The 26,504-nt window shown below is 38.6% G+C and overlaps 1 protein-coding gene and 1 pseudogene across 4 annotated transcripts in view; both read left to right on the forward strand.

Moving 5' to 3' along the window:
- SCAI (suppressor of cancer cell invasion) overlaps positions 1–26,504 on the forward strand; it is a 137,457-nt gene that overhangs the window by 16,487 nt on the left and 94,466 nt on the right. The window lies entirely within an intron of this gene.
- Positions 15,788–16,190, forward strand: LOC113934802 (annotated as a pseudogene).

Consider the following 26,504-nt stretch of genomic DNA (forward strand, 5'->3'; position numbering starts at 1 on the left):
TTTATTTATTTATTATTTATGTATTTATAAGTAATCTCTACACCCAACATGGGGCTTGAACTCATGACCATGAGATCAGGAGTTACGTGCTCTTCTGACTGAGCCAGGCAGGTGCCCCAGAATTTTTAAATTATTGTGATAATTCCAAACTGTAGCATTATCTACATATTTTTAGAGAACAATTGCCCCCTCTCCCCCAAAAACTTTAGATTTGGAACAGTTGCCATTAGCCTGTCTTTCTAACAATAGATAAGCAAGTCATTTATCTATTGTGGTGACTCCTAGCTGGTGATAATGAAATTGTCATCAACAAGTAAGAGATTTCTTACCTTTTTTGAAAAAGAGGAATATGTATCTATATTGTCTCAAACCAGTTTTAAGTTATTGAGATACAAGTTTAAAAGAAGGGGAATTCTTTTAATAATTTATAAGAGAATTATAGAATCTGTATTGGGAAAGATTCGTTATTGAGTGCAGCAGTAAGCACAGTAGGACAAATCCTACTGTAACATACCAGAAAAGGAGGTCCTTTAAAATTCCTCAGCCTCTGTCTTTTCAAATATGGTTTACTTACATGTTCATTAATAGCTGACATGTATTTCACTGTTTCCTAAGAATTTTATCCGAATCAAATGTCTCATGTACCGGCTATTCCGTATTTTATATGCCCTTGTGACAAAATACCAATGGCATTTAGTAGAGATGTTAGTGAGTTCAAGGTACTTCTCTCATTATTGATTTTTCTTAATAACCAGTTAACAGGGGCCCCTGGGTGGCTCAGTCGGTTAAGCGTCTGCCTTTCAGCTCAGGTCATGATCCCAGGGTCCTGGGATCAAGCCCCGAGTAGGGCTTCCTGCTCAGTGGGGAGTCTGCTTTTCCCTCTTCTTCTGTCCCTCCCCACCACTCATGCTCTTTCTCTCTCTCAAATACATAAGTAAAATCTTAAAAAAAAAAACAACATAACAAAACTACAATTGTTATATATATGGCCGTAGAATTTTTTAGTTTTTAAAAAGAGGTTCTTATACCTGAAAACGTTGGAAACCACTGGATTACATGTTTTTGGAGCTCTTTCTAGCTCTGCTGTGTGGGAGAGGAACTGTGGCTTAGGGACGGAGTCTGTGTTAGGAGGTGTGTGAAGAGCATCCCAGGGCATGCTGGTGAAATCCCCAGGGCTTTGGCTGGTTTCTAGTCACTCCTTTTTTTTTTTTTTCCCTACATGCCCTAGGGGTTTGATTCATCTTTTTTCCAAGAGTCATTTGGTAATCTGTTTTCTCTCTGCCCATAAACCTATCATCTTTGAAAGAGAATGCAGGTGCCTCAGCTTTCCCTTACCTTGTTAACTCTAGAAGTATTTGATGCTTTTTCAATTTCAAGGGTTTTTACTGCCAGTAACAATAGAGAATGAAATGAATTAATAAAATCTTAGGCATTTTAGAATTTAGAATTTTATTAAAAATAAGAGGTTTCCCTAACCTTCGTTGAAGAGTAAATGAGTAGAGCTCCATTTTCTAGTTGTTGCTGGAATAATGGCAATAAACTAAGTGATGTCAGAAGTTTCTTCCAACTCAAAAATCTTTAATTTTTAGGGAGAGGTTACTCACTTTCCTTTATTTTGTCACTCTCTTAATCTGGGAAGTACCTAACCTTATCTTTTCTTCTCTTTTTCTCCATCGTTTGGCCCTGAAGATAATTACTTGTAGGCCATTGAATTCATTTCATCACAGAGGTGGAGAAGCTCCAGGTTATTGTTTTCAGTCTCTCTCTCTCTCTTTTTTTTAAAGATTTTATTTATTTATTTGACCCAGAGAGAGAGAGAGTACAAGCCGTGGGAGTGGCAGGCAGAGGGAGAGGGAGACGTAGCCCCTGTTTTCAGTCTCTTTACCTGTTGCTTTTTGCCGGGTTCATTCCACATGTTCTCCTCACATTGTGACCTTGGCACTCCTCCCATCTGCTGTTGTGGTTTGTGTCCCTGTCTCTTAACCAGAGCAGGCCTTTGCAACCATCTCCACCAATAGACCATGGCTCAGGCACGACCGTGTGACTCATGGGGCTAGGTCACAGAAATGCCACGTGCTTCTACCTTCCTCTCTTGGGATACTCACTTTTGGAACCAGGTTCCCAGGCTGTGCTGTGAGGGCTCAAGTGAGAGTCTGTGTGAGAGAAACTGAAGCTCCTGGCCCTCAGCCGCAGCGGAACTCCCAGCTGACACGTAGCCTCGGCTTGCCAGCCATGTGAGTGAACCGTCCTCAAAGTGGATCCTCATCCTCCAGGTTCTCATCATACAGCCCCAGTGGGTGCCCATGTAGAGCAGAGAAGAGCTGTCCCTCGGCTCAGGTCATGATCCCGGGGTCCTGGGATCGAGCCCCGCATCAGGCTCCCTGCTCGGCGGAGAGCCTGCTTCTCCCTCTCCCTCTGCCTGCCGCTCTGCCTAGTTGTGCGCGCTCTCTCTCTCTCTCTCTCTCTCTCTGTGTGTTAAATAAATAAATAAATAAAAAATCTTTAAAAAAAAAGAGCTGTCCCTGCCAAGCCCTACCCAATTGCAGATTGATTCACAAGCACAATTAAAGACTGTTGTTTTAAGCCGCTAAGTTACGCAACAGCGGATGACTGACTTGGTATTCCATTTTGCCAGAGTTTGGAGAAGAGACCTTGCTATCTATTAACGTGCTTCAACTTAGAAACAAGACATATTTCCACCTTCAGAACCGCTGTTAGTATCATAAAAGAAGAAAAACAGATTCTGTGTCCTTCCCTTATAGATTTTTATCTCCTAGGCTTTCATCTTATGTATTCATTAAATTATGGGTCTTTTTAATTTAAAGAGTAGTACAAAATAGCAAAATTGGAAGTAATGTCCCTGCCCAGATAACTCCATTCTGATGTCCTGCTGATATAGAAGGTTGTATGCATGTTAATAATAGAGCTGTGACTTTGGAATGATTCAGGTGAGGTGTGTGACCCTGGAAAACAACATTCTCTTTGTAACTCAGTTTCTTGTATAAAATGGTTTCTACTTCATAGGGTTGTTGTGAGTCTTCAGTGCTCTATAGATACAAAGTGTTTAGATAGTGCCTGTCACAAAATGTTGGCTCTTCATTAATACTGCTGATCACTACTACTATTAATGGCATTATTATTTTTAGACAAGGGAGGGGAAGGATAACCAGCAGAAAGGTTGCAGTCTGAAATGATGGAGTAAATATTCCTGAAGTGTTAGGGACAGAGGGATGTCGGGAAGTCTAAAACGCCTAAAGAATTAATAAATGTGTTTTAGATTTTTATAAGGCTTAAAATTGCCCTTAAGAGGTGAAGACCAGAGGGACTCCTTTGGGAAAAAAGATTAGGGAGAAGGTGATGAAGAAATTTCAGAATCAGGGTGGGCTGTTGCTGGTTTTTGGACTTCTTGATAATGATTGGCATTCACTGATATATTAGCCAGTGATTTCTCATATATATTACCTGTTGTCACTAGTTCATTTTTTAACAAGCCCTTTTAAATTTATTAATGAATACTTTACATTCAGTAAAATGTATAGATCTTAAGTATTTGGTTCAACTATTTGTTTTTATCAATTCTTAATTGTTTACTGTTCAGGTTGATTACAGAGTAGAGTCAATGAACTACATGGGAAGAGGGGACCAAGGGAAGATAATTCCCAGGTTGCTCATTGGTGCTTATTAGCAGATCAGGTTTATGTTTGTTACTTCATTAGAAGACAGATGGTATTGTTCCCATTTACAAATAGGGAAGCTGAGGCTCAGGAAAGTAAAGTGATTTACCTAGAGTAACACAGCTAGGAAGTGGCTCAGGCAGGACAAAACACAGTTTTTTCTGTCTCTATGGTATTTTTGCGGTTACAGAGTGAAATAGTGACACTGGCATTTTTTTTTAAAACTTTACTGGAGATAATTTCCTATGAGGGTTTATTAAAGTCCCATAAGTAAAATGAAAACGGTTCTTGAAATGCATGTCTTCTAGTTTCAAGTGCTTCAGATTTCCTCAAGCTACTAAAACCATTTTTAATTTTACCATTTTCTGTAATTGACGTAATGTAGTTTATCAGATATTCCTCTCCAATGGCTAAGGTAATTAGGTAAAATTAATTGTTTGGGATAACCTAGTGCAATTTTACTTTTAAAGTAAAAGTAAATAAGAAAATAAAGAAAATAAAGACCATTAAGAATGAAAAGAAGTCTGTTTCCAGACAGCTTATGCTATTACAGGTCTCTTAGATATAAGATTTAAAGGTAGAAATGTAAGTGATGTTTCTTAGTTTTCCTGGATAACAGATGACCTTGTGCTCAAGACTAGATGATGGACAAGTAATTTGAAATGTTACCGAGTGGAGAAATCTTCAGGTGCAGGAATGTAGTCTTTGATTCAATCAGCATGGTATTCCTGAAGCTCTCAGATTTTTCTTTCTTCTCTCATATTTTACATTGTTTTATCCTTTGCAGCATATTGTATTTTTTTGTGTGCTATTTGAAAATTGACACTACATAAAGAAATAAAGGTAACAGATGGAAAGGTAAATGAGAGCTGAGCCATTCATTTTCAGAAATTCTTTAAAATTTTGTTTATTGGGGCACCTGGGTGGCTCAGTTAAGCATCTGCCTTTGGCTCAGGTCATGATCTCAGGGTCCTGGGATCGAGCCCCGCGTCAGTCTACCTGCTCAGTGGGGAGTCTGTTTCTCCTTCTCCCTCTGTGGTCTCTTTCGCTCTCACTGTCTCTCAAATAAATAGAAATATTAAAAAAATAAAATAAAAATTTATTTTATGAAAAATGCTAGCTCTGAAAATGGGGTCATTAAGACAGATTTCATGTGCAGGCAGTTGTTTAACAGATACTCTACAAGTATCTAGATATGCTTAGTACTTTTTTTTTAATATTCTGAGAACTTTTAATGGATAGTTTACTTGACATTCTCAAGAATACTAAAAGCAGGGGCACCTGGGTGGCTCATTTGGTTAAATATCTGCCTTCAGCTCAGGTCATGATCCCGGGGTCCTGGAATCGAGCCCCACATCAGGCTCCCTGCTCAGTGGGGAGCCTCCTTCTCCCTCTCCTTCTGCCTGTCCACCCCCCTCCACTCATATACCTCTTTCAAATAAATAAAATTTTTTTAAAAATCTTTAAAAAAAAAGAATACCAAAAGCAGAAAATGGTTTTCCCTTAACATATTGTTGATGTTTTCATCTTTTAGATTTTTCTCAGTTTCTCTTTTTTTTTTTCTTAAAGATTTTATTTATTCATTTGAGACACAGAGATAGGGAGAGAGAGAGCATGAGCAGGGAGAGAGGTAGAGGGAGAGGGAGAAGCAGGCCCCCTACTGAGCCAGAAGCCAGACGTGGATCTCGATCCCAGGACCCTGGGATCATGACCTGAGCCAAAGGCAGATGCTTAACCTTCTGAGTCACCCATGTGCCCCTCTTTCTTTTTTTCTTTCTTTTTTTTTTTTTAAGATTTTTTCACTCATTTATTTGAGAGAGAGAGCAAGATAGAGAGCACGAGCAGGGGGAGCAGCAGAGGGAGAGGGAAAAGCAGGCTCCCTGCTAAGTTCTGTCCCAGGACCCCAAGATCATGACCTGAGCCGAAGGCAGACAGATGCTTAACCGACTGAACCACTCAGGTTCCCTGACTTTTCCTAGTTTCTTAAAAACTGGTAAACATCTAAGAGTTTCTGTAATAAAAAAATTTTAAACATCTCAAGTTAAATTCAGTATTTCATATGGCAGTCTGCCTTGTACTCCCAACATCACTTTCTCTGCTCTTTTAATTTTTTTAATTAAAAAAAGTGTTGGATTTTAGGGGCACCTGGGTGGCTCGGTCGATTAAGTGTTCAACTCTATTTCGGCTGAGGTTGTGATCTCAGGGTTGTGAGAACAAGCCCCCGCATTGGGCTCTGAGCTGGCTGTGGAGCCTACTTAAGATTCTCTTCTCTCCCTCTCTGTCTGCCCCTCCCCCCCTTAAAAAAAGTTGTGTGTTTTTTCCCCCCATTCATTCAATCTAGGTTTTGCTTTCTAGAGGTCTTCCTTTACTAGAATGTAAGGTCTGTGAGGACAGGAATGTATGTTTGTTTATAAAGCACAGAAAATATCTGGAATGCAATAGGTGTTTAAGAAATACTTTGTTGAGGGGCGCCTGGGTGGCTCAGTCGTTAAGCGTCTGCCTTCGGCTCAGGTCATGATCCCAGGGTCCTGGGATCGAGCCCCACATCGGGCTCCCTGCTCTGCGGGAAGCCTGCTTCTCCCTCTCCCACCCCCCCTGCTTGTGTTCCCTCTCTCGCTGTGTCTCTCTCTCTGTCTGTCAAATAAATAAATAAAATCTTTCAAAAAATAAATAAAAATAAGAAGAATAAAATTAATATCTTTGTTCCCACTGACCAACTTTAAAATTAGTATATTATCAATATCTTGGATGTTCCTTATGTGGCTTTCTTCTATGGCATTCACCTCCTCCCCTCACCTGTTAGAGGAAAGCACTATTTGAAATCATTTTCATTTCCTTGCATTTTCTTCCATGGTTTTACAACATATGGATGTAGCTGTACATATATTGTTTAGTTTTAGATTTGTTAATCTTTACATACATGAGGGGCGCCTGGGTGGCTCAGTTGGTTAAGCGACTGCTTTCGGCTCAGGTCATGATCCTGGAGTCCTGGGATCGAGTCCCACATCGGGCTCCCTGCTCAGCGGGGAGTCTGCTTCTCCCTCTGACCCTCCCCTCTCTCATGCTCTCTGTCATTCTCTCTCTCTCAAAAGTAAATAAAATTTAAAAAAAACTTTATAAAAAAATCTTTATATACATGAAATCATACTGAATTTGTTCTTTGGTTTGCTTTATTCATTCAACATTAAGAGTTTGAGATCTATTCATGTTGATGCACATAGATGTGTGCCATTCGTTTTCACTGTTGCATAGTATTCAGTTACTTGACTGTGTCACAGTCAAGTTTTTTTTCAAAGATTTTATCCATTTATTTGAGAGTGTGTGTGAGAGAGAGAGAGTGCAAGCAATGGGGAAGAGTAGAGGGAGAAGCAGACTCCCTGCTCAGCGGGGAGCCCGATGCGGTACTCGATCCCAGGACCCTGGGATCATGACCTGAGCCGAAGGCAGACACCCAACTGACTGAGCCACCCAGGCACCCGACTGTGTCACAATTTATCCATTCTCCTATGAATAATTGAATTGTTTCTAAGTTACAAACAGTGCAAGCACAAACATTTTTTTAAAGCATCTCCTGTACGTGTGCAAGAGTTTTTTAGGGTATATGTCTAAAGACTTTCTGGGTCATATAAAATGGGTATTTTCAACTAAATATTGACATTGTTTTCTGAAGTGGTTGTACCAGTTTACACTCCCATCAACTACTTTTGTGAGAATTCACTGTAAAGTTCCTTTGTTGTGTTGTTCCTTTATCCCCCTTTTCATACTGTACTCTTTGATAGGAAATCATTATGTGCAGTCCATACTTAAAGAATGGGTGTTTTGTGTCACTTCTTTGAAGACAAAGTATGTAAATTATTTTAAATTCTTCTTTATAGGGGACTGGTCTGTTCTCCATTTATTTATTTGTCTATTTATTTATATTCAGGCATTTATTTAAAATGGATTTCTTTTCTTTTTTTTTTTAAGATTTTATTCATTAGAGAGAGAGAGTGCACGCTCAAGCACGAGTGGAGGGGGGATGGGATAGAGGGAGAGGGAGAAGCCAGGGAGTCCGATGGGCTGGATCCTAGGACCCCGAGATCATGACCTGAGCTGAAGGCAGATATCCAACTGACTGAGCCACCCAGGTGCCCTGGATTTTTTCCTTTTTAATACATTGGGTTATATTCCAACACTACCTCCTTTTTTTTTTTTTTTTTTTTTGGTGCCTAAATTGTTCCAGTTTGGCCATTGGGTGCTCTTCAATTTGCTACTGTGTCCCTTTGACATACTCCTACCATTGTGGGTTACAAAAGTTTTTTTTTTAATGCTTCCTTACTTTTTGGCACTTCAAGATACTCCAGGCTCATCTTGTATATTTCTTGCCTCAGTCCTAGAATCAGACATTTCTCCAAGGAATCCTGTTTCCTTTTATTGGAGAATGGTATTAAAAATCAAGATCTGGGGGCACTTGGCTGGCTCAGTGGGTAGAACATGTGACTCATGATCTCAGGGTCATGAGTTCAAGCCCCATGTTGGGCATGGAGGCTACTCAAAAAAAAAAAAAAATCAAGGTCTAGGTGTTGAGGGGCACCTGGGTGGCTCAGTCGTTAAGCGTCTGCCTTTGGCTCAGGTCATGATCTCAGGGTCCTGGGATCAAGCCCCGCATCGGGCTCTCTGCTCCGCGGGAAGCCTGCTTCTCCCTCTCCCACTCCCCCTGCTTGTGTTCCCTCTCTCGCTGTGTCTCTCTCTGTCGAAAAATAAATAAAATCTTAAAAAAAAAAAAAAAAGATCTAGGTGTTGAGTGTGCTTATTGCTACTAGGGTACAATGTGGTATTAATTAGCATTTTTCTGATGACTAATGAAGTCAAGTACCTGTATAGATGTTTATTGGTTTTTGTATGTCCTGTTTTTCATGTGACAAGGCTATTCAAGAATTTTATTCAGTGGCAGAGTTGAATAGTTGTGACAGAGACTGTATGGTTTACAAAGCCTAAAATATTTACTATGTAGCCCTTTACAGAAAAAGACTGCTTATGCTTGTAGTTATGATGGCTATTTTAATGTCAGTTCTGGGTAGATTTTGATTGGTTGATTTTTCTCATCATCACTGGTCATATTTTCCTATTTCTCTGGATACCTAGTAATATTTGTTTGGATGCCAGACATTGTGGAGTGACTGGAGTTTTGTTCGGTTTTGTTTTTTTCCTTCTTATTCATTTCTGGATATTTTTCCTGGGACGCAATTAAATTATATAGAAATACTTTGGTCCTTTTGGGTATTGGTTTTAAGCTTTGTTGGGTGGGACCAAAGCAACACGTAGGGCTTTCAGTACTAGGGCTTATTGTTTATTATGTGGCAAGACCCTGTGGAATACACTACCAGGAAATTATAAGATTTTCTAAGTCTGGCTAATGGGAATAGGCACTCTTGTTGGCCTTTGTAAACTCTAGGCACTGTTCCCGCAATTCCTCTTGGGTGATTTTTTTCCCTCTGTGTCTGGTAGTTTTCTTGGATGCATGGGCCAGTGCATATTCAGAGGAATACTTTAGAGGAACTCCCCACAGATCTCTCGTATTGTCTCTCTGTTTAGCTTTTTTCCTCTACAGTATTCTACCCTGTGAACTCTAGCTGTCTTGGTCTTCCTGGACTCTCAGCTCCATGTTTTCAATTTAGGATACCCTTGGGCTTTGCCTGGGCTCCTCTTCCCTGTGCCACACCCTGGAAATGCTCTCAAAGTGGCAAGGTGGGGCAATTGTAGGATTCACTTTTTGTCCTCAGAGATTGTTTTTTGTTGCCTGATGTACAGTGTCTTGAAAACCAGTCTGTTGTCTAAACTATTTTGTCTGCCTTCTTTTGGTTATTTAATGTAAGGGGATAAATCTGGTCCTTGTTACTATATCTTGGCCAGAAGTAGAAGTCTTTGAGATCTTTTTTAAAACCCTGAATGGGTGTTTAATCTTTTTTTTTTTTAAGATTTTATTTATTAATTTGACAGAAAGAGCAAGAGAACACAAGCTGGGGGAACAGTAGAGGGTGAGGGAGAAGCAGGCTCCCCGCCAAGCAAGGAGCCCGATGCGAGGCTCGATCCCAGAACCCTGGGATCATGACCCGAGCCGAAGGCGACGCTTAACCATCTGAGCCACCCAGGCGCCCCATGAATGGGTGTTTAATCTTATCAAATGTTGTTTCTGTGTCTATTGAGATGATCATATGATTTTTTTTCTCCTCTTTTTTTTCTGTTACTGTGTGTTGAATTACATTGATTTTTTTCTAATGTTAAAATCAAGCTTCCGTTTCTGGAATAAACTATACTTAGTCATGATGCATTATCTTTTTTTATATATTGCTATATATACTTTAGAGGAACTAGTATATTTTTTAGAGTTTTTGCATCTGAGTTTACATTCATATATTGCCCTTCAGATTTTGACATCAGGGCTATCCTGGTTCATAAAATGGGTTGGGAAACGTTCCTTCTTTTTCTCTAGAAAAGTTTTGTTAATATTGATGCTTTTTCTTCCATAAATGGTTAGAAAAATCCTCCGGTGAAGCCATGTGGTGATTTCATTAGGGCAACTGTTTAATTACAGATTATTTCTTAGTAGACATAGGACCATTCAGAATTTTCATTTGTTTACATTTGAGTTTTGGTCAGCTGATTTTCTAAGAAGACAAATGATCTGTTCAAGGTCATAGATCTAATAATGAATAAATCTTCCAAGACTGCTTTTTCAAACTTTGTCATACGAGCATAATCTACACTTTTAAATTTGTATACTCTTTTACCCTCTACTGTAGATTATAAACTAGCAGGCAGGTTCTATCTCTGATAAAACTTAGTATCACTGAAGGATTAGGGCCAGATAGATATTTAAATTAAATTAAAGCACATTTGGGGTTTGTATTGAGATTTTAAAAGAAGAGACTTTGATTTGAGTAGTTGTTTCAGTACTTTCATTTGGACTCTTTCAGTCTCTAAAAGGTACATTTTACCTCTTTGGTAGTGGATTGTTGGTTAGAATACATATTAAAGAAAAAGGTGGGAGCAGTACAGTTCTTACACTTTAGAAGTAACATTCATATTGTTGCATTTATTCTTCTAGATTTCGATTTTATTTTTATTTCCTAAAACCTAGTAGGATGAGTTATCTGTCTGTGATTCTAGGGCAATTGAAAGAAAGAAAAATAACTCTAGTTCAGAATATGATTTGCCAAAACCATTTTTTTTATATCTGTTCAAGAGACATTGTAACTAAGATTCTATTTCAGGGAAAATTTAGTGGATATGTAACATTTCAATACCATAAACTGTGTCCATCTTGTTATAGCCGACTCAGTTTAAGATTCACATGTTGTGGAAAAATGTGAATTTGAGTGGAGAGAGTTCAATTGAAGGTCTGTTTCTATAAAGTATGTAGTCTGTTGCCAAAAGAAATATTACCTAGCAGCAGTTTACATGTGCCAAGAGAGGCCAGGAAAGTTTTAATAGTAGAAATTGTACAGGGGAGCTGTCAAACTAGATCCCTGAGGATGTCAGGCAGGAAATAAAGCTTATAATGCTAAAAAATTTTACTGGATGGCTAGGCGATTGGAAATAAATCTTCCAATTTTGTATTTTTAATCACGCTTTTATGTTGAATAGGCATTTGAGAATTACAGTTAGATAATTTGAACTGTTTAAAAAATTTAAACCAAAACTTAAGAATTTTTCTAATTTTTTATTGAATAAGTATTATTTCTTTTTCCTACATAGTGTTTATTCTCTGAGATTAGGTTTGGAAATGTATTGGGAGAGGGGCTTTAAGTTCTTAGGAATAAAATATAGTAAGTAAACAATTTCCTTTTCTGTGCCCAAAATGGAAATATAGAAAATGTAAATAAGTAATTGTGCAGAAGTATTTATCTGTGGTTCTTTTTATTTCTAAAATACATTTCCCATTTCTACTATACACATTCAGATATATACTATAGAGAATTATAGAAATTTCAAGCTTAAGGGACTTTTTTTTTTAGATTTTATTTATTTGAGAGGGGGGGGGAGGCAGAGGGAGAAGCAGGCTCCCTGATGAGCAGAGAGCCCAATGTGGGACTCAGTCCCAGGACCCATGGATCATGACCTCAGCTGAAGGCAGACGCCCAACCAGTTCAGCCACCCAGGCCCCCTAGCTTAAGGGACATTTAAGGAACATCTATTTGGATTCCTTTATTGTGTGGGTAGGAGAAACAAGGCAGGTACAGTTCAGATATGAGTAACTTGCCCAGTATCATGAAGGGGTAAGAATACTTGTGGCACTTGGGGAAATAGAGCCTGGTTTAGTAAGTTACTTGAAATTTCAAATGTATGGTGATGGCCTTGCTTTTCTTGCCACCTCATGGCTTCTGAACGTTGGTGTATCAGCTTTTAGTTCACTACCAACAAAAGTAAAAACTGTCAAACCCTTTGAAAACCATTATTATTCAGGAAACAAAAACAGTATTGACACTTTAAATAAAATAAGAGTAGTTTTAGATTCTTCAAATTGAGAGAAGGTTATTAAGAAATTACAAGCTTTCTAGGCTGCTTCTACATTGGTGACACGCTTTCTTCCATTATGAGTACCCCTTGACATTCACAGATAGGTTTTAAACTAATGTTATAAAGCACTAAAAGGAATAGAAATGGTCCTGTAATTTTAGTTATAGGCAGTCTTTGTAACTGATCTATGTTAAAATCTTTTCTAGGGCAAGACTTAAAATCAGTCTGGTTCACTTCTGGGTCATAGAATGTTGATATTAATTATTTTAAAAATTCATACAGTTCATAACAACATAAAAGAACTTTCTGAGGAGGACAAAGAATGTGCCACTTAATGTGATAAAAATTTCTTTTTACAGAAAAGTTTTTTATTCATTTTTATTTTTTAAATTTTTTTATTAAGTAGGCTCCACACTGGGCGTAGAGCCCAATATGTGGCTTGAACTCATGACCCAGAGATCAAGACCTGAGCTGAGATCAGGAGTTGGACATTTAGGGTGCCTGGGTGGCTCAGATGGTTAAGCATCTGCCTTCGGCTCAGGTCATGATCCCAGCGTCCTGGGATCGAGTCCCGCATCGGGCTCCCTGCTCCTTGGGAGCCTGCTTCTCCCTCTGCCTCTCTCTCTCTCTCTCTCATGAATAAATAAAAATCTTTAAAAAAAAAAAAAAGAGTTGGACATGTAACTGACTGAGCCACCCAGGTGCCCGCAGAAAAGTTTTATTTTGGGCTCAGGCTGCAGCTGCATTATAGCCCGTCCGGCAGAGGCAGTGTCAAATCATACTTTAGAGCCAGAGCTTTGTCCCTTACTAGCTCTGGACTATTGAGCAAGTTACTTCACTTGCATGTGTCTCAGTTTCTTCAACTGTAAAATACTATGTACCTCATGTACTTTGTTTTGAGGATTACATGAATACTTGTGAATTGCTTAAAATAGTGCCTAACATGGTAAGTACTCTGCAGATGTTAGCTATTATTATTACTCTCATAACATTTAAAGCTCGTAGAATCTGGCTTAGTACGTATTCAGTAAATGCTAGCTCTTACTGTTATTAGGCGGTTTTAGCCAGTATGTAATAGGCTTTATGTTCTTAAAGTAAATTCAGTGGTTTAAACTAGCATTTTCCAAAGCGTAAAGCAGTAATTCAGTATTTCTGCAAAGCACTCTCTTAGTGATAAACATTTTCTTCCTTTTTAGCCTTATAAAATACTTTACTCATCCCGGCTTCCCGGAGACAACCCAGAAGTCCCATCTAATCAGCACCAGGCTGAAGGTCCTGGCTCTCTTGATAGTCTGTGGTCGGACCCGATGTAGTCTCCACATTGCTTTCTGCTGCGGTTCTCTGAGCTCATACCCCACTCCCAGCGTTGAGGGCTGGGTTGGGGATGGTATTCCCATTCTCTTCTCCCCCCTCTTCCTTCCCTCACCTCTTCATCCCTTTGCCTTCCTTGTCTTCTTCCCTTTTGCTTCTGCATTTGCTATTTCTGGCACTATTTTAAGTTCTGATGGGAAACATATTTTTTCTACTCATTTTCTTTTCTTGGATCAATCATTTTCTTTTTAAGCTTATCCTTTTGTGTTTTATATTTGAGTTCCTGGTTCTTGGAGTTCCTTCTTTTCTTAATTTTCTTGATTTACTGCAAGAATGAGAAGAAATATATACAGAATATGTGCTCTTCATCTGTATGTTGAATATTATATTTCTTCGCCTATTTTTATATTTTACATAATTTTGTATTGGTCTCAAATCTAACATTCCACTCTTCTTTTAATAGACAGATTAAAATTCTGTTTCTGTCACTTGCTACTTTTTTTACTTTCTGCATTTTATTTTATCATTTAAGACTTAATTTTCTTATTTTTAAAAGGTACTTCATAAGATCTTCCTCCCAATGTTATTATAAATTTAGATTAACTTTTGCTTAAAAATGATGCACTTCCATATGCATTTACATTTCTCTTTTAATATGAAAAAAGCAGAAAAGGTTAAGACTAAAAATAAGGAGAGTGATTGAGAGCAGAGTAGCTGATGAGAGATTTAATAAAAATTTTGATGATAGAAACTTGATAAGAGGAAAAAGTAACTGACATATTAGGACAGAGAAATGTTATTATCCTTTAGGTATTATCTTTAGGACCTGAAGATGTGGTGCCTATAAGAAGTACACTGATTCACTCCACAAATTTCTCAAGTGGCACCAGGTATTTCAGAGGTGGGAGTGAGACATTGAACCAAAAATGAGACATTAGTTCAGAGTCTCTTTATTGAAATGTTGGATCCCCAGGTCCTTGCCTTATAGTGTGTAGTCAGGCAACTACCTGCCCTCCCCCCCTCAATTATTCAGGGATCTCTAAATTGAAGACATTTCAGGATGGAGTGACAAATGGGATGGAAAGTGGAGAGTATCTGTGTATTGAACAATGGACCTACAACCTCTCACCTCATCTCCCAAATATACTGTTGCTCCTGACCATTGGCCACCAGATTTCTGTGGCTAATTCAGGAAATTGAAGGGATCTTTTTTAGAGAAACTGAAGAAGACTCAAAATACTTTCTCATACTGGCATTTAAGGGTCTCTAATGAAAGAGCTGTTTCCTATAGGGAAGCTCTCTGATTGAAAACCCTGTCTGTACACCAGGGCTGCCAGTCACATCTTTCAGGGCCTCATTCTTAAATAGGCACAGACAATTACTAAGGATCATGAGACATAGGAAAAAAACTTCAACATGAACAACAGAGACCAAAGTGAACACATTGCATAGAGGAATCTGGTGGAAATAGAGGTAGGGCAGGACTCAGAGTAAAAATGTAAAATGAAAAAAAAAATGGGGGTGCCTGGGTGTTGCAGTTGGTTAAGGGTCCAACTCTTGGTTTCAGCTAAGGTTGTGGTCTTGGGGTCATGGGGTCAAAGCCCCATGTTGGGCTCCACACTTGGTGAAGAGTCTGCTTAAGATTCTCTCTCCCTTCGCTCTCACCTTCCCTACTCACACTTTCTCTCTCTCTCTCTCTCTCTCTCAACAACAACAAAAATCCCACCAAACCAAGCCAAAACTTCTCTAACTAGTAATCTTATAGAGGTTAAGAACTTATAAAATGAGAACCAGATTCTTTGAAGAAGGAACAATTTAGGAATAAAAAAGAACTTTTGGATATATGTAACTATGGCAGCTCAAATTAAAAAACAAAACAAAACAAAACATTTTTTAAAATGGTTGGAACCAAGTGAAGTTGAAGAAATCTCCCAGAAACTGGAAGAAAAAGTGCTAGAAAATAAGAGAAAAAAGATGCACTTTGAGGAAGATGCAGCTACAGTGGAGCTTCTTCAGGCCTGCTTCTGCTCCCTATTCACTCTCCTCGAGGAACAAGTTGGTCAGGAAACCATGCCATGGCCATGGCTTTTATTTTATTTATTTATTTATTTTTAGGATATAATTATTTATTTTAGAGAGAATGTGTGCGAACAGTGGGGAGGGGCAGAGGGAGAGGGAGAATCCCAAGCAGACTCCCCACTGAACACGGAGCCTGATGTGGTGCTTAACCCCAGGACCCAAGATCATTACCCCAGCTAAAATCAAGAGTTGGATGCCACCCAACTGAGCCACCCAGGCGCCCCATGGCCGTGGCTTTAAAAAACACCCGAAAGACACCCATGGAACCACATGTGGCGATTCACTGAATTAGTGACTCTAACCAGCCACAGTATAAAACCTTTGAGGAAGTTATGTTCTGACTTGATCAGAGGTGCAAAGGAAAAGAATCTCAAAGTGAAAGGACCAGTTCAGATGCCTATCAAGACTCTGAGAATCACTACAAGAAAAACTCCTTGTTGTGAATATTCTAAGGCTTGGGATCATTTCCAGATGAGGATCCACAAGTAATGCGTTGATTGGCACCATCCTTATGAGATTGTTAAGCAGATTACTTCCATCAGTATTGAGCCAAGAGTTGAGGTTGAAGTCACCGTTGCACTTGCTTTTAATAAATTATCAATTGTTAGAAAAAAAGAGAAAAAATGAGAGGCTTACAAAATTAATTGAGGAGGTCCAATGACAGACTAATAGAAACTGAAAAGGCAATTCACAGAATGTGAGAATTGATTTGCAAATCATATATCTGAAAAGGGACTTCAACCCAGAATGTAAAAAAAAAACAAAACCCCTCAACTATAAAAAAGCAAATAACTCAATTTATAAATGACCAAAGGATTTGAATAGACATTTCTCTAAGGAAGATACATAAATGGCCAATAAGCTTATGAAAAAATGCTCAACAGCATTAGTTATTAGGGGAATGCAGATCAAAATAACAATGAGATACTGCATCATACCCACTAGACTGGCTGTAATAAAAGAGAAAGGCAATTACAAGTGGTGATGAGGATGTGAAGAAATTGGAACCCTCATTACATTTGCAGGTGGGACTGTAAAATGATGGTTACTTTAGCATACAGTTTGGTAGTTTTGTAAAAAGTTGAGAGCAAGGAGTTACCGCATGACCCAACAATTCCACTTCTAGGTATACACTCAAAAAAATGGAAACATATGTTCGTGCAAAAACTTGTACAGATTTTCAAGGCGCAGTGTTATTCATAATAGCCAAAAAGTGGAAACAACCCAATTGTTTATCTACCAATGCTTGGGCAAATACGATGTGGTATATCCATATAATGAACTACTGTGTAGACATAAAAGAAATGAAGTACTGAGACATGCTACACCATTGATGAATCTTAAAAAAAGCATGATGTTAAATGAAGGAAGCCAGTCACAAAAGTCCACATATTGTATGATTCCATTTATATGAAATATCCTGTAGAGGCAAATCCATGGAGACAAAATAGATTAATGGTTGCCAGGGTAAGGGGAAATGGGGAGTGACTGTGGATGGATATGAGATTTCTTTTTGGGGTGATGAAAATGTTCTGGAATTAGATAGTGGTGATTGATGTAGAATTTTTGTGGATATACTAAAAACCCCTGAGTTACACACTTTTTAAAAAAGATTTTTTAAATTTATTTACTTGAGAGAAGAGAGAGCAGGTGAGAGAGGGAGAGAGCATGAGCCAGGGGGGAGGGGCAGAGGGAGAAGGAGAAGCAGGTTTCTCGGCTGAGCAGGGAGCCCGATGCGGGACTCGATCCCAGGACTCTGGGATCATGACCTGAGCTGAAGGCAGACGCTTAACGACTGAGCCACCCAGGCGCCCCATGAGTTACACACTTTAAAGAGGTTATACACTTTATGGCATGTGAGTTTTATCTCAATTAAGTTGTTATAAAAAAATCCCTAAGTGTTATGAATGGCTTATTCTAATGACTAATAAGAGATTGTTTTGTGATAAAATATGAATTGGAATCATAAAGCAATTAACCACCTCCAGATTGGGTGATGACTGAGAAGCAGTTGAAAAAAAAATTGCATGAGCCTCCAGCAGACACCAAATAAAACTTGGCATTTATACAATAGCTACTGTATGGCCAAACATAAGGTAACATTTTTGTTGTTTAGGCTAGATTTTGGGGGGGGTTAAATCCTCTTGATATAAATTTGAAGATGATAATTAGTTTAAAATGTGTATTTTGTTCTTGTAACAAGTTTATACTTAGGCGGGTAAAAATAATCATTGTAAAACTAGGATGTGACAAAATAGAAACTGTCCTTTTAAGTCCAGTTCATTGTCAAATCATTCACCAAAGAGGTAGAAGAAAGAACTGTTTTGGCCGTAAATGTCCTCCCTTGTTGCTTAGATAGAAGTAGATGCTCTCTTTTGGGAAACAACATGAATTACTTACAAAAAAGTATTTAGTAGTTTTGCCAGATTGGTTTAGCTCAGTATTTTCATCTTATACTTGTCATTTGCTATTTTTGATGAATATTTGTTTTAAAAGATAATGGAGCCTTGACCTGGGTTTTTGGAAGTGTACCAGTAGTACTATGGTAATTTTATATAAACATTTCCCTAGCTTTATCAACTTTCATTTATTGCTAGTCTATGCTAGATTTTAATGTGATAATGGAGGTCAGAAGTTATACTCATGTGATTATCCACTCTGCAATTTCCTTTAATCATTTAAAAACAGATGTAATTTTACAGTATGATTTGACCTAAGAAGTTATGTTATTTGAAGTAATGCTAAAGCCCTCCTAACTTTGTGAAGATGCATGCTAAACTGGTTCATTTGGGAAAGTATTTGACTAAGGACCAATTAAACATTTGTGTCAGCTCTAGTGGGTAGCTTCTTCAAGATAATTATCTTAAAGCAGTTTTAGCTTTGTGTTGTAACAAATAGTCCAAAGAATTTCTGTAAAGTATACTGCTAGAAACTTCATTTTGCAGCATTTGTGAATATTTTGTTTGTTTTTCATTTAACGTGTTGAGAGCTGGCAAAGATGATCTGACAGGCAAAATTAGAAATCCTTTGGGGGTGGTGGTGACGTATTTGGATTCTAAAGCCTAGAGCCTAGAGGAAGTGATGGCAGGAGTAGAACTGTAAACCTCAAAATGCCAGTAATTTCAGATGCATTCAAGACTTTTCTCCATAAGATTTGGCGTTAACTCTTTGAAACTAGTTACAGCCAGGTGATATGTGTACCTCATACTAGAAACTCCTTTGTCATTTTTCCAGTTACTTCTGCCAGATGGATTTTAATACACGGAAGAATATGACTTCAGCTCTTTTGTACTCTAGACTAGAATGATTTTGTCCTCTTGTCTACTTGAAGAGTCCAGCTGAATCCCTCTTTAGTAACTGGGTTTATTTTTTTAATTGTGTTTTCTAAGTCTCCATTTCCACTTGCGGTAATAATCCTGGTAGGAGGCATATTACCAGCTGTATGTGAAGGTGTAGCTACATGGAGCATAAAATTAGATATGCTTCCTGCCTTTGGCTCACAATCTAAATTTAGTAGGCAAGAATCTCCTTTCCTAGATGTCATTAAAAATAGAAGAAACCCATCTGTCTGGAATGGTTTAGATACAATTCTGCCTACAGGCTTGGAGATGAAGATGACTCTCTTTTAGCCCCAGAATTCTTGGAAAAATATTCTTCTTTAATACAGAGGCCAAGAGTATATACAGCTTACAGTTTTGACCTTAAATGATCCTGTAAGTTTTTGAAAATCAGGAAGATCTAAGAGTATTAAATTTTGAGGAGAAATGTAAATGATAAGATGAAACAATATCACTTGCTTAAGAAAATTGGCTTTGAAGTAAAAGCTAGTTACAGTCTAATACTTATGATTTGCTAGCTATATGAGAGAATTACTGAACTCTTCTAAGATTGTAACCTCATTTATAATGTTGAAATAGTAAGGCCTACTTCAGAGAGTCATTGAGGAGTAAGTTAAATTAGTTAATGTTTTTAAAGTGCTTTCTTGGGGCACCTGGGTGGCTCAGTCGTTAAGCGTCTGCCTTCGGCTCAGGTCATGATCCCAGGGTCCTGGGATCGAGCCCCGCACTGGGCTCCCTGCTCAGCCAGGAGCCTGCTTCTCCCTCTCCCGGTCCCTCTGCTTGTGTTCCCTCTCTCACTGTGTCTCTCTCTGTCAAATAAATAAATAAATAAAATCTTTAAAAAAATAAAGTGCTTTCTTCAGTGCCTGGCACACAGAAGGCATTTTTTTTGGTGGTAGTTATTATTGTTTACTGTAATAAACAAATTCTGGTTCTGTTTTTTTCCAAATTCTGTTATCTTGCTATTAACAGATCTTAGTTTGGAACTCAGGATATAATGGGGTCAGAGATAAACAGAGAATTCCTAGGGGTATTTGGAGTGATGGAAATCATTTATAAGAGTACTGAAAGTCACCCCCAAAGGACTGCCTACATTTTGGGGTGACAGAAGACACAGGGAAGTAGAGAATACTACCAATGAGGTGAGAAGACAACCAGGAGAGTGATGTCACGGAAGTCAAGACATAGGTTACTCACCAGGTCACATATTTTCTTCATAAGTTTATTAAAAAAACAAAACACATAAAAGACGAAACCCACAATAAAACAAACAAACAAACAAAAAAGTTTATTCAAAATATTTTCAACAGTAGGTGATGTCAGGTAATGACAAAACCCTGAGGAAACCCCTGAACTGGGCTGATGGGAGGTCTTGAATAGAGAAGTGGCTGTAGACCCAGATTTTATTGGGCAGAGAAATAAATATGAGGTGAGGAAAAGTGGAGGCTTATGAAAAGTTAGTTGTATAGAGAAGAGAGAGAAACTTAAGGGGGTGGAGAAAGGGTTTGTGTTTGTTTGTTTAGGAGAAAAAAATGAGCATGTTTGGAACCTGAGGGAGAAATTACACATACTAAACAGCGGATTATTGATGGACGGATCATGGTATGAGGTAAGTGGGAATGGAATCCAGTGGGCAGGTAGAGGCTAAGAGGAGCAGCTGTTGTTTTGTAGAAGAGGTGGAAAGGAGGGAGACAAGGAGGTTTGAGGTGGGAGGGGACATCAAGGAAATCTATGTCTAATGGCCTCTATTTAAGTGGGAAAATGGTTAGTGAACTTAGTGAGATAGTAACAGACCAGTAGTCCTCAACTGAGGATGATTTTTGCCTCCTAGGGTACATTTGGCAATGTCTGGAGACATTTTTGATTGTCATAAGTGGGGGGATGTACTGTCAGCATCTAGTGTGTAGAGGACAGGGATGCTGCTGAAGGATCTACAATGTGCAGAGCAACTTCCCACCTCAAAGAACCATCTGGTTCCAAATGCCAGTAGTGCTGCACTTGTCCTAGATCAGATCATTCCTGCAACATGATCTTTAACAAAGCCAAGCAGTTTGCATAATGGCTTCATATATCCCCTCTTAGAAAGTCAACAGTGTTTTGAAGTCTGAAAAATCCTCAGGAGAAAATCCAAACTGTTTAGCCAACTAACTTGTTTCTCTTTCATAACAACCGTTAACACTCTGAAAAATACATTTAGAAAAAGATTGTACTTTTGATTTCTTGGCTGGCTGGTATTGTATTTTCATCCTTGTATGTAAAGCTCTTAGCTCAGAATCTGTTATTTAGTAAACCATCAATAACTGATAGCTGCTATTATTATAATTTTCTCCCTTCCAGCTGTGAAATCCTGGGCCACTTCTGACATTTGTTACAAGTTGCAATTTTAAGGTTCATGTAGTCAATGTGAACCATCAACACAAGAGACAGGAGATACCTCTCATAGATCTGTAGAATACACTGATATTTGTGCTTTAAAATCTTACATTAGAGTATGGTGGTTCCCCAAAGACTTAAACTGAGAATTACTACATGATCCGACACATAGTTCTGCTTCTGAGTATATACCCAAAGGAATTGAAAGCAGGGACTCGAGCACATATGGGTACGCATACCAGTGTTCATAGCAGCATTATTCACAATAACCAAAAGGTGGAAACAATCCAAATGTCCATCCGTGGATGAATGGATAAACAAAATGTGTTTTATGTATATGTATATGTATGTGTGTGTGTGTGTGTGTGTGTGTGTGTGTGTGTGTAATATTATTTGACCATAAAAGGAATGAAATAATGGCACATCCTACAACAAGGATGAACTGTGAAGATATTATGCTAAGTGAAATAAGCCAGACACAAAAGGACACATATTGTCTGCTTCCACTTATATGAGGCACCTGGAGTAGCCAGATTCATAGGGACAGCAAGTGGAATGGTGATTTCCAAGGTCTCAAGGAGGGGGAATAGAGAACTGTTCAGAGGGAACAGAGTTACAGTTTGGGAAGATGAAAAATCCTGGACATGAGTGGTGGTGATGATTATACAACGGTGTGAATGTACTTAATGCCGCTGAAGTGTGTATTTAAAAATGGTTAAAATGGTGAATTTTATGTTATGACTATTTTACCACATACACACACACATACAAACACATCTCACATTAGAGTACTTAGCAATCACCACAAAGCAGTCAGGATGCTCCCTGTTGGTCTAGTGGTTATGATTTGGCCCTCACAAAGCAGTCAAGAGCTTTACTGATGGTTTTTATAGAGCTTCGCAAGGGTTGGCAGAGACCAGTTTTAAACCACTGATACTGTTCTAATGAGATAGTTAGAACAGACATAAGCAAAAAATACATTCATTTATTATATCAGTGATTAATATAAATTTAACACCCCTACTGACATGCACATAATTTTCTCATGTGCATCACTACTTCAGACCTTTTGAATGTTCAGGTCCAGGGTAACTGATAATACTTAGGTTTTATTCAAATAAAAGGTGCATATTTATTCAGAAGGAAAAAAGTGATACTTTTTATAATTCTGTAGGAATTACATCATGGTTAGTTTAATTTGGGGGAGTATCTGAATATATATTTTCTCCCACATTTTTATATATATTCTTAAAGGATATTAAAAATATAGCTAGCAGTGTCAGAAAGAACCTTCATGGAACTGCAGTCACTTCTCTACATCTCAAGAAATCCCCTGCAAGTAAATCTGTTTTTAAAAAATTGTCTAAAAATGTTTGCATCAAAGGCAACATGGGGCACACTTATCTAGGGTAATTTTTTTTTTTTAATCTGTGACTTTGCCAGTCAAGTAGAAATGGAAAAAAGAGTGTGAGTTTTGATATTGTGTATGTACTTGCTGATTAAGAGATAAGGCACATACACACAAACCCAGGAATTATCTTACTTCTGCTAAAACAACAACAAAACCCTCAGATCTCCAGTGCTAGCCTGTGTAATTGCCTTCAGTATAATAGCTATTACCTCTGACAGACTGAAAGTTTAATAACTAGATTAGACATTTCCCTTTGCAGTGCACAAATAGGAAATACACCACCATGGAAGTTCTCTCTCACATCTGACCCTCCTCTGCTTCTTAATTTACCAGCAGTGCAACTGCATCTCTCTGCCATGCCTCATCTTAACATTCTGAAATTACAATGGTACAGATTATTGGCCCACCAAAGTTTTTGATATGTTGATATTGAACAGTTCCAAATGAGTATAAAGAGTTTGTCTTTTAAAGGCTTCTGTTTGATTTTATGCACCAGTATTGCCATTTTGTGGAAAGTGAATGTTACATTGCTTTTGTAAATCTCTTTTACACTTGTAATCCAGAATTTAATATCCAATAAGAGATAATTTTTACTGTTATATATTTTTTTAAGATTTATTTAATTTATTTATTTTAGAGAGGGACAGTGCATGCGCACAGGGGAAGGGGCAGAAGGAGAGGATCTCAGGCAGACTCCGCGCTGAGTGCGGAGCCCCATGCAGGCTCAGTCTCAGACCCTGAGATGATGACCTGAGCTGAAATCAAGAAATTGGTATTGAAATACTGAAATTTTCTATTGCTTGTTGACTGTTATTTTAATTCTTGGAGCCTCATGAAACATCTGTAAACTCTTCTTCCTTGAAATGTAGGTATAATTCAAGCAACATATCCTTCTGAAATATCCAAAATATATTTTGCCAGTAACAAAAGGATATTCCTTGGAAACACCAAACTTCAAAGAGCATTAGACTAACAATACACATACACATCATGTAATTCTCCTTTATCTTCTGCCTGCCTCTTTAAATCATAAGACTCTAAAGAACATCCTGATTTTTTTACATGAACTTTATGTATATCTTAAATATATTTATAGTTATATGTTTCGGTGTTAATGTACTGAAAGTTATATATACATATAAAATATATTAATCCTTTTCAGACATTTAACCCCTTTCAGGAGTTTAAAGATGTAGGGTAAAGAAGATATAATCTACCTACTTTTTAAAATGATTTATTTATTTGTTTGAGAGAGAGAGTGTGTGAGTAGGGGGGCATAGAGGGAGAGGGAGAGAAGAGGAGAGGGAGACGTAGAGAGAGGAGAGGGAGAGAAACCCCAAGCTGACTTCATGCTGAGCACAGAGCCTGACTCAAGGCTTCATCCCACAACCCGAGCCAAAACCAAGATTTGGACGCTCAAACCAACTGAGCTACCTAGGTGCCCCTGATTTATCTGTTTTTAGTAAATGCTGCCTTGCTTCTTTTGGTGTTCCTAGAAGTCAATGTATATATCATCTTTTTTCTCATTGATGAGCAGAACTACGGGTATGAATCAAAGAAGTTTCTCCTCTTTGTAAATTCCTTCTTCACTTCTCGCCTCCAAAATAAATAAATAAATGAATAGATTAATTAATTAATTAAATTTCTACACCCAACGTGGGGCTCAAACTCATGACACCCAAGATGCTCCTCTGACTGAGCCAGCCAGGTGCCCCAAAAACGTGTGTTTTTTTTTGTTTTTTTTTAAGATTTTTATTTATTTATTTATTGAGAGAGAGAGAGAGAGAGAGAATGGTAGAGAGAAAGCATGAGAGGGAGGAAGGTCAGAGGGAGAAGCAGACTCCCTGCTGAGCAGGGAGCCCGACGCGGGACTTGATCCCGGGACTCCAGGATCATGACCTGAGCCGAAGGCAGTTGCTTAACCAACTGAGCCACCCAGGCACCCGCCCCAAAAACGGTTTTGATTTTTATTTAGACTTTAAGTTATAGGCAGCCATATATCCTGAAAAATAATGAGGTGTATATATATTCTATAGTCATGGAATATGGTCCATGAACCATTTTATTTTTTTTAAATCAATTAATTAACATATAGTGTATTACTAGTTTCTGAGGTAGAGTTTAGTGATTCATCAGCTGCATATAACACCCAGTGCTCATTACATCACGTGCCCTCCTTAATGCCCATCACCCAGTTACCCCATCCCCCACCCACCTCCCCTCCAGCAACCCTCAGTTTGTTTCCTAGAGTTAAGAGTCTCTTATGGTTTGTCTCCCTCTCTGATTTCTTCTTGTTTTATTTTTCCCTCCCTTTCCCTGTGCTCCTCTGTTTTGTTTCTTAAATTCCACAGGTCCATGAACCATTTTAAGTGAAAAAGGTGAGGTGTATGGTTTACCTTATAATTACATTTTAATTTAAAAGAGTCACCGTATATTTGATTTTGTAGAGGAAAAGTTTTGGCAAGGTGTACAGGTGTTAACTGTAATGAACCCTAGGGAATGGCATGGTACTCATTGGATATATCCACAATGAATACTGTCTCAGGTTTGGGTCCCCAGAAACAGAACATGGGGTGAGATTTCATGGGAAAGTGACTTACTTGGAAGAGTTTTAGGGAAACTTGCTAGGGATTGAGGAAGTGGGACTGGGAAGAGAGAACAAAACTAGAGGCCAAGCAAGGATGTAGCAAAGATCAAGCAAAACCTCAGGGAGAGCACCTTTGGCTCAGTCCTGCAGGGAAGTTGTGGAGCTTCTTCCTAACAGGTATCATAATCAAGGACAAAATGAAAAGGTAGAGCCTTTGTACTCCCATCCCCATCAGTCATTGCTTAAGGAGTGCCGCTCATGAGGAGGGGTGCACAAATGGCCAGAAGTACTAGCGGTCTGAGGGTAGCCTCCCTCCAAAGACCTGCAGGTGCTTACTATGGCGAGTGAGAGCACAGGGTTGGGGAAAGATGCAGCCAGAATACAGATGGCAATGGTAGCTGTCACCCAAGTTAAAGAAGTTCAACAAGATAGAGGTTCTGTTTTTTTTTTTTTTTTTTTTTTCAGGTAATAATCGAGTTTGAGAAGTGCAGGGCTGGTATGGTGGCTCCACAGGGTTCTGGGCTCCTTTTATTTGGTTGCTTTGTCGTTGTTGGGTTGTTGCCCACATGTGCATGATCTGAGATACTCAATATTATGTCCATGTTCCCTTTCAAAAAAAGGGAAAGGTCAGAGGGAAAAGGGCACATTAATTCCTCTAAGGAGAAGTTCTGGAAGTTATACACATCACTTCGGCTCAGATCTCCGTGGCCATAACTTAGTTACATGGCCACACCTGGATGCATGGAAGAATAGCCTTATGGTTAGCCTTATGCCCAGTTAAAAATAGGGGACTCTTTCATTATGTAACCATTTCTGCAGAAGGAGAGAATGAATATCATAGGACTATCTGTTATAGGGATGTTAGTTTTCTACTTTATATGGATGAAGTTTATTGGTTTGTTTAGTTTTAACAACAAGCATGTCACAGGTTGGGGTCTTCTGGAAGCAGAATTTGAGATAGAGTTTATTGCACAGGCTGTTAAGAAGTGCTGTTATGTTCAGTACCTGTGGGAGGGATGGAAAAGAGGCAGGATTTGGCAGGAGAAGTTGAATTATGGTGGTGTCCTGAACAACAGTGTTAGCTGACTGTATAGAGAGCCTAGAGCTAAGTGGCCTTTTAGAGTTGTCCTGCATTGGGCTGAAATGGCGGCACCATTACACCCTTCTCTCCATCAATCACTGGATGTAGGCTGCTTTGGGAGGAACATGACCTTGGGCAAGACAGCTCTGCA

The sequence above is a fragment of the Zalophus californianus genome, chromosome 13 (genome assembly GCF_009762305.2).
Source record: "Zalophus californianus isolate mZalCal1 chromosome 13, mZalCal1.pri.v2, whole genome shotgun sequence".
In the NCBI taxonomy this organism is placed as follows: Eukaryota; Metazoa; Chordata; class Mammalia; order Carnivora; family Otariidae; genus Zalophus; species Zalophus californianus.